Raw genomic sequence first — 9488 nt, forward strand, 5'->3', positions numbered from 1 at the left:
TATATATATCTTGCATGTTAAGCGGCAAGTGGCTCTTCCCATGTGCAGCACGTCTCGCGCATATGCGCGACCCTCTTCAGCGCATATGCGCGAGACATTATGTCTCAGCGCGTAACCACGCCCGGCGCATATGCGAGCCCACGCCCGATGCATATGCGCGAGGTTCTCTGCCATACTCGTGCATATGCGCGGGTCCTGTCGCGCATATGCGTGAGGTTCTCTGCCTACCTCGCGCATATGCGCCCGGCTGGGTCGCGCATATGCGCGAGGGCTCATCCTCGCACATAATTCTAATCTTCTTTTCGGCTTTTTCAGTCCGATCCATTCCGTTTATAATCACATCAATTTATCAAAAAATCATTTCAGATTACAATCATAAAATTCTCGGATATTACACAGTTTGTGCTTAAGTGCATTAAAAATGTCAAAAGTAATCTCCTCTTCTCCCACTCTCAATCTCAACTTTACTTCCTGCACATCAATTAGAGCCTTGCAAGTTGCAAGGAACGGTCTCCCCAAATTCAAAGGCATCTCCATATCCTCCTTCATGTCGAGCACCAGGAAATCTGCAGGAAAAATGAATTTGTCCACTTTCACTAGCACATCTTCAATAACTCCCCATGGATACTTGACAGATCTATCTGCTAGCTGTAAAGACATCCTTGTTGTCTTAGGTTCTCCCAATCCAAGTTTCCTAAACACAGACAAAGGCATAAGATTAATACTCGCACCAAAATCACACAAAGCTTTATGAAAAACAACATCATCAATCGTGCAAAAAATAGAAAAACTCCCTGGGTATTTAAGTTTCGGTGGGATTTTGTTTTGCACCAAAGCGGAGCAATTTTCAGTTAGATTTACCGCCATGTGATCCTCCAATTTTATCTTTTGCTAAGATATCCTTCAAAATTTTAGCATAACTAGGCATTTACATCAAAGTATCGGCAAAAGGAATATTGATATGCAATTTTTTAAACACCTCAAGAAACTTACGGAATTGCGCATCAACTTTTGCTTTTTTCAATGCTGTAGAGAAAGGAGGATGTATAACAATTTTTGATTGTGCAGTGGGTGCTGGTGTAGTGTTAGAAGACTTACCTTTGGATGTCTCAGTCTATTCATCCGGTACTTGAATTTTTCCTTTTTTCTAGACTCTAAAATTTTCTCACTCTTCAACTCGATGGCCTTCACTTGCTCTTTTTGATTGGTCTCTGTGTTACTTGGCAACGTGCCCGGCTCTTTACTTGCTATCATCTTTGCTAACTGTCCAATCTGATTCTCTAGCCCTTTTATCGATGCATCTTGGTTTTGGAGTGTAGTTTCAGTGGACGAGATAAACTTAGACATCATTTGCTCCAAATTAGACTTTTCTTCTTTAGGAGGGTCAGATCTGTACATCGGTTGTTTCCCATATGGTTGTCCTCCTTGTGGTCGATTCTAACTGTTTTGACCACCCCATGAGAATTGGGATGTTGCCTCCATCCAGGACTATATGTGTTCAAATACGGATCATTCTTTGGATGGTTTTAGACTTCCACTAGATTCACTGGTGCATTTTCTTGCACATAGAAGGGATTGTCATCGTGATAGTCCTTCACAAAGTGTTCACCTCCACATTTATCACAGAATATCTCTTGAAGACGCATAGCTATGCCACCCATATTCAAACTGTCCAATTTCATGTTCAAGACATCAAGTTGTGCAGTAATAGCAGAAAATTCAGTTATCTTGTGAACTCCTGCACTTTTCCGCTGGATGTTCCTTTCAGATTGAGGATGATCGCTGCTAGCAGCCATCTCCTCCAATAACTCGTATCCTTCCTCAGCAGTTTTTCTCAATAGGTTCCCACAAGCAGCAGCATCTATCATAGTATGATTAGGAGTGAGTAAGCCATAATAAAAGATTTGAACGACTAACCCAAGTGGCAGTTCGTGCTGAGGGCATCTTCGTAATAGATCTTTGAAACGCTCCCATGCCTCATTAAAGACTATTGCTCGAATTGAGCAAATGTGGTGATATATGCCCGCAACTTCATGGTCTTAAATGGAAGAGAGTATTTAATGAGAAATTCCTTCGCCATGTCCTCCCATGTGGTGATCGAACCTACATGCAAACAATTTAACCATACTTTAGCTTTGTCACGTAAGAAGAAAGGAAATAAACGCAACCTAAAAGCATCATCAGAAACTCCATTAAATTTAAAAGTATCGCAAATTTCAAGAAAATCTGCGATGTGCGTGTTTGGGTCATCTACTGCAGATCCTCCAAACTAGACTGTATTCTAAATCATCTGAATTATAGCTGGCTTGATTTTGAAGTGATTTGCCCGCACAATAAGCCTCACAATGCTGGGGGGTGCACCATCCAAAGAAGGCTGGGCATACTCTAGCATTGGAATGTGGCGTGGTATCTCAACATGTCTATCTTCATGGTGTTCCTCCTCATGCTCGTGCTCATGCCTCTCCATCAGTTCCTTCAGTCTCTGCTGTTGTCTTCTTCTGCGGAAAGTTCTTTCAATTTCTAGATCAAACTGCTCAAGCTCCACGTCAAGTGACTTTGACATGCACTGGAAAAGATATCTGGAATAGAATATGAAGTGTTAGCTCAAGAAAAATAAAACAATGCTAAAGAAAATAACTAAAAATAAAATTGTGAATAACAGTCCTCGGCAATGGCGCTAAAAACTTGATCGAGCTAAACTTGCACTGTAAAATCATTAATAAAAATGTATAATATTCAAGCTCGAAATAATGCAAGTTCACGATGTCAAGTAATAGTATGATGTACGAGAGTACGAGTATCGTTCCACTAAAGAATGTATTTTGCAATTATTATTTCTAGTTATCAAATCTTTAGCAACGAACTTTGAATGACTGTTTATGACTACTAAAATTAAATAAAAACTCAAAGATAAATTTCAAGAATTAAATAATGAAATATATAAGCTAGGCCGATTAATTAAATTTCAATGAGAAATGAATTTGTTGGGAATTTCAGTTCACCTACCCCTCTTTAATTTATTAATTCGTTCGAAAGTGATTTGCACTTCCGACCGGATTTCCTATTCAATTGAACAGACCCTCTCGAGCTATGCCAAACTAATTCTACACAGTGAAGTAATTAAATGTCTTTAATTATTTATCAAGAGTGAATCGCATATCGATCTATGAAATCCCCTAGTTTTTGCCCTACCGGACTATGACTATCGGCGCGTATCCAATTTCATATGTCTATGCAAATTGTAGATCCACGAACTATGCTACTCGTTCTTATAATAATCTATTCTCTCGAACTCACTCTCATATAAAATTATTATTAAAGTTAGCTACGCTTTAATAACACAGTGAAAAACAGTAGCACTGTAACACCCCGAAAATTTAAAGGTCCACGTAAACCACATGCATGCAATTATTAAATTCTTTGTATTTTAATTAATTATTTTAATGGCATGAATTAATTTTGTTGTGCATATTTACATGTTTAAAATATATTTTTCTACATTGTTGCATAAAATTGTATTTTTAAGGAATATTCAAGTGACGATCGAGGAACGGGGACCGAGGGCTGAATAATGTAAAATGTTTTTATTAAATAATTTTTTTTAATTATTTACAATATTGGGTGATGGTTTTCAGTATTTTTGAAAATAAAGGGTTTTAAGGTGATTTTATACGTCGGGACGTAAATTTTATCGGTGTTGGGTTTTCAACTAAAATACGAGCTTTTTGGCAACTCGGCTAATAAATTCACAAATTTATTTAAACAAAAACTTTGTTTATATTTTATTTAAATCATAATTAAACTAATGTGCTTAATTAGAAGGCTTAATAGGCCTAAGCCTTAATTAGTTGAATTATGTAGTATATAATATGTTAAAAACCCTACACCTAGCATCACAAAATCGGCCACCCACTTTGCAATTCTGAAAACACTCTCTCATACACACACGGCACACTTTCATAGAACAATCAAGAGATTTCTGAAGAGGTGCTAAGAGAACAAGCCAAAGGGTCCCCTCCGTTCTTCGTCGTCATCGAATTTTCGAGCGTATAAAACGCAAAGGCACGCCATACATCTCCTTTTCTCATTCATCACATCATATTATTGTTTTATTTATTGTATGCATGAAGAACATGATTTATTTTTTCAGTATTTTCGGATTATTGCATGCACACTTGAGGAAACATGACATTTTGATGCAAATTCTTAAAGTTTTTATAAAGAATGGGGCTGCCATGAACTTAGGTTGGAATCAGTGGTGTCTATACATGAATTAAGGCCCTAAATTACTCACCATAATCACCAAAACACGTTGCACAATCAAGAAACATGCAAGCTGTAACTACCTTACTGTCATAGTTTTGAGGGGCACGATTTTTGGGCTTGGTTGGCTTGGCTTGGGTTTGGTTGGGGCTATGGCTTGGCTATGGTCCGTGAGGGGTCAGGAGAAGAGTCCTAGCCATTCTAGGACTCGAAAACTAGGGCCGGGAAGGAGTCCTTGCAAGCTAGGACTCCAACCCGTAAGTGCAAGGGAAGTTGCACATGTTGGCAGCTGGTGCAGGGGAGAAGGGGCTCGGCCTGGGGGCTTTGGGCTGGGCTAGGCTAGGTCTTTAGGGTCCTATAAGGGTTTGTTCAGGGCTTGGTTGGGTTGGCTAGGTCCAAGAAACAGGAACAAGAGTCCTTGTCAAAGTGGGTTTCTCGGCTGGTTATTGTAGCTGCTATTGTAGCTCCGGTTTCAGGGGCTGTGGTCGAGTCCTTAGGTCCTTAGGGTCCCAAGAGGGGTGCACTAGGGTTTGGGCATGGGCTGGGCCGGCTGGTTTGGCTGCTGGCTCGAGAGGAAACATGAGGATGTGAAGGAGGCCCTTGTGTTGGTGTTTCTGATCCAGGAGGTTTGTGCGTAGGTTATAAGGCTTGGGCTAGTCTGGGCTTGGTCTGGGCATGGTCCAGGGAAGGTTAGTGTCTGGTGGGCTCGGTGGTTAAGAGCTGGAAGTGTCCTAGGTTGGCTAGGAGTCCTCATGTGCTTAGGAGTCTCACACTTGCACACATGCATGCAATAGGGTCACGGGCAGGAGGTTTTTGAGCAAAATATTGTCGAGTTCTTTGGGCTGGGAATGGTCAGTATGGTCCCTAGATGGGTTGGCTAGGTTTTGGCTCAAGGTGGCTCGGGCGTGGCTCGAGTAAATTGAGAGATGGCTCGGGTGGTTCGATAATGTGTCAAAAACGAGATTTTAATAACTAAAATTGAATCCATGGGTCCACCGGGGTGGCTCATGACTTGGAAGGATAGAATAAATCTTTAAAATGTTATATTTAAAATTTGGGATCAAAATAACGAGTTTTGGATTTATTCGGGATTTAATCGCCGCACGAAACGCTAATTAACGAATTAATTGAAACGCCTAGTTTTAGGCTTAATAAAATTATGAAAAATTATATTTAAGCTTAAATAATTATTAAAAGTCTAAGTTTTTAATTTGAAAATTTTATATTGAGGTTTGGTTTAATTCGTGATTAAAACGCATTAATACGTCACATTTAAAGATTAATTTAAAAGTTCTCCATTTAAGCCAAATAAAAATATGAAAAAATTCATGTTAGCTTAAATAATTATTTGGGACATGTTAGAGTCAATGAATTCAATAAAAAGTCAAAATCGAGGAGTTTTACACATTGGGGTAAAACGGTCTTTTTACACCTAAAATTAGTAAACGTCATGCAGTGCCCAGAATGCTGTTTTATGTGCTAATATGATTATTTCATATAGTTATGAATGTTTACGGAATTTTTTTATGTTAAAATTATATTTTAAATGTTTATGAGATTTTATATGTTAAATGCTATTTTAAATATTTATGGAATTTTATATGTTTATGATTTAAGATGTCAAAATGTTATTTTAAATGTTTTGAGGTTAAAATGTCATTTTAAATGTTTATGAAATGTTCATGATTAAATTATGATTTTTAAATGTCTATGAGATTTTTATGATTTGAGGAAGACATTTAAAAGACATGTTGCATGCTTGGTTTCAAAACAAAATTATATGTTACGCACGATTTTATAAAGTGATGAGAATGTAAAATTTGAAGGAAGTGAAGTGATTGTGACTAATTCGCTAATATTGGAGATTTCGTGAGGGCGATGGTCCCAGTGGGAGCCCGACGATCGTGTTTCCATTATTGCGAATATGAGGATATGAGGTTTGAGGTAAGAATGGGAATATCGTGAGGGGAGAAGGCCCCAGAAGGAGCCCATTTATGGGAGAAGGCCCCAGAGGGAGCCCCGACGATCGTCTTTCTATTCGATGAGGATAGGCCAGGGCCCACTTGACCGGTGAGAGTGTTGCTGGTGTCCCCCGCCGCCCAGTACTGTGGTTACATGTAGATGGATTCATCGACTTTTGAGGTTTATGTCATGATGAGGAAAGTCATAATTAACGATCTCAATTCAACAAAAGGAAAAAGGAAAAGGAAAAGGAAACGAAAAAAAATGTTTATGATCATGAAAAAGATTTTATGTTATGTCATGTTGAGAAAAAAGAAAGGAAAATGTCAAGGTTTATGTGATGCATGTCATGAAAATGTTTATGCTTAAAGTTGATGCATCATTATGAAAATGTTCCTATTTAAAGTTTATGCATCATAAAAAGGATTATGAAATGTTCATGTTTGAAGTTTATGCATCTTCATGAAAACGATATTTTAAGTACAAGTATTTTTCACTGTTATGTGTTGACTGTATAACGTATTACTCGTTATCAAGATTATGGTGTGTTGAGTCTTTAGACTCACTAGGTGTGATGGATGCAGATGAGGTTGGGGGAGGTCTTGACGGATGATGTGACTGAGCTGAAGGCGCACACAATCCGAGGACCACCGCTTCTATTTTTCCGCATTTATGATTATGACTTATGATTTATGTAAAGATTTTAAGACTATTTATTTATGTTTTTGAGAGATTTTTGAGAGGTTTAGTATGGGCTATAACTTTCAAATAAATTGCTTTTTAGGTTTGGTAACATGCAACGATTTCATTTTTATGACCTTTTCACTTGATTTTTAAAATGCTAGTTGGTTGATGTTTTATTTTGGAGGGTAAAATATTTTATAAAAATATTTTCATGAGGTTTATGTATATGGCCGAAAATTGAGTGTAAAAAAAAAATTGTCTAGTACTTCTAAAGCAATAAAAATGGCAGACGTTTCAAGCACACTCAAGAATAAAGCAAAAATCGAAACATAAATTAACTAAATCAAAGTTCGGGGTAGGATCCCCTTAAATCCCAACAAATAATTAAGTTTAGCTACTAGAATTCATAGTAAAAATAAACAAAACAATGTTTAAATGATAAAAACTAGATTAGAAATACTATTCGTGACGAAAGTGCGAGGAACGACGCCCGGAAATCTTCGAATCTTCAACTCCAAGCAATTCCTTCAAGCTTTTCCTCCCTTATTCTCCTCCCTAGGCTGCTGAATTATGTCTCAATGCAATAAAAATAGTCCCAAATCTCGTCCATATCAGCCTCCTTCAGAAAATAATGGAAGAAATCGGCCAAAAAATCTTTCCAAAAAATCAACTCCACCCGGACGGATATAAGTTTCCGCCCGGGCGGATGGCTTGCGCAAATCCTGTATTATTTTGGACATAAGTTTATGCCCGGGCAGATGACTTTCGCAAAAATCTTTTTTCTCCCACCTTGCAGGCTCCCGAGCGAGTATAAATGTGCGCCCGGGCGGATAGCTCTTGGAAATTTCCCATTATTTTCAGTTTATCCACGAATTGCCTGCATTTTCAACAAATACCCTTATGAGTAACAAGAAAACATAAATTATGCCAAAACGACACAAAATGCATACAATCTAAACGATAAATGCAACACAATGGGGCATGACATTAAAAACAAGTAAAATCCACCTATATCACACGAGAGACACGGCATGTCTCATCATCTCATAATCATCCCTGACTAACAAGTACTACTTCAAACACTGTCGGCTTACACACACCCAATGCAAAATGACTAATACTAAATGCTAACGAATACAACCAACAAAGCACCAAAAGGACACACAAAACAACACCCATCCACCCCCCAATACTAAAGTCCAGCTGTAACGCCCCGAAAATTTAAAGGTCCACGCGAACTACATGCATACGATTTATTAAATTCTCTTGTATTTTAATTAATTGTTTTAATTGCATTAAATTAATTATGTTGTGCATACATGTTTAAAATATATTTTTCTACATGATTGCATTAAAATGTATTTTTAAATGTATTCGAGTTGCGATCGAGGAACAGAGACCGATGGCTAAAAAAAATAGAAAATATTTTTATGGAATAATTGTTTTAAAATTATTTAAAATATGGGTGATGCTTTTTCTTATTTTAAAATAAGGGGTTTTGAGGTGATTTTATACGTCGGGACATAAATTTTATCGGTGTTGGTTTTTCAACAAAAATACGAACGTTTTGACAACCCGGCTAATAAATTCACAAACTTATTTAAACAAAACTATTTTAATATTTTAATTAAATTCTAATTAAGCGTTAATGGGCCTAATTACCTACCTAATGGGCCTAAGCTTGGTTAGTGTTTTATTTAGCTATTTAAAGTGAAATTTCTCCCCATTATTTCCACAACTACACACGGCCACACAATTTTAATCAACTCAAACTCTCCCCACCCCACCTTGTACACGATACACACACAAAAAATAATTTGAAGAAAAGTTCAAAAGTTGCAAAGGGTTTCAAGCCATCGTCTTCTCTCCGCCGTTCTTCGATTTGTCAACGTAAAATCGTGCGTTAAAAACGCAAAGACACGCCATATTCTCCTTTTACTCATCCATCACACCATAGTATTTATTTAATTGTGTTTTGCATGAAAACAAGTTGCATCATGTTATATTTTCGGATTTGCATCTTAGGTGATTTTTAAGGCTTGTGTTGTCATCCAAAAACTTGTTTATTATGTGGTTTAGGGGCTGCCATAAATTAGGACATGAATTAGTATGTATTTCCACAAGTTTAAAGGTCTAGAATCGCACACAAAAGCAACCAAAACGCTGTGCAAGAAAAAAAAACAAAAACGATAGCATGAACCAACTTGCTATCATGGAATTGAGGGGGTTCATTTTTTTATGGGTTGGGACCAGGGCTTGGCTATGGTCCATGAGGGGCCTAGGGAAGAGTCCTAGCCATGCTAGGACTCGAGCTAAGTGGGCTGGGAGGAGTCCTTGTTGAGAAGGACTCCACCCGAGAATTTGAAAGGGGAGTGCGCAGGTGTTCAGCTGGAGCAGGTGGTTAAGGGGCTCGGCCAGGGGCTCTGGGCTGTGTTAAGCTAGGTCCTTTAGGGTCTAGAGAAGGTGGTCCAGGGTTGGGACAGTGGCTGGTATGGTTTGGTTCAGGCAGGGTCGAGAAAACACATGAGAGCGTGAGGGGAGCTCCTACGCGAGGCTGCTGTTTGGTTCAGTTAGGTGGC

At 38.2% G+C, this 9488-nt stretch overlaps 1 non-coding gene across 1 annotated transcript; it reads left to right on the forward strand.

Annotated features, from left to right (window-relative positions):
- Positions 1-1926: 1926 nt before the first annotated feature.
- Positions 1927-2031, forward strand: LOC142525723 (small nucleolar RNA R71). Its single transcript, XR_012815173.1, has one exon. It is a non-coding gene; the product is annotated as a small nucleolar RNA R71 (small nucleolar RNA).
- The last annotated feature ends 7457 nt before the right edge of the window (positions 2032-9488 follow it).

Source organism: Primulina tabacum, chromosome 14, assembly GCF_025594145.1.
Source record: "Primulina tabacum isolate GXHZ01 chromosome 14, ASM2559414v2, whole genome shotgun sequence".
In the NCBI taxonomy this organism is placed as follows: Eukaryota; Viridiplantae; Streptophyta; class Magnoliopsida; order Lamiales; family Gesneriaceae; genus Primulina; species Primulina tabacum.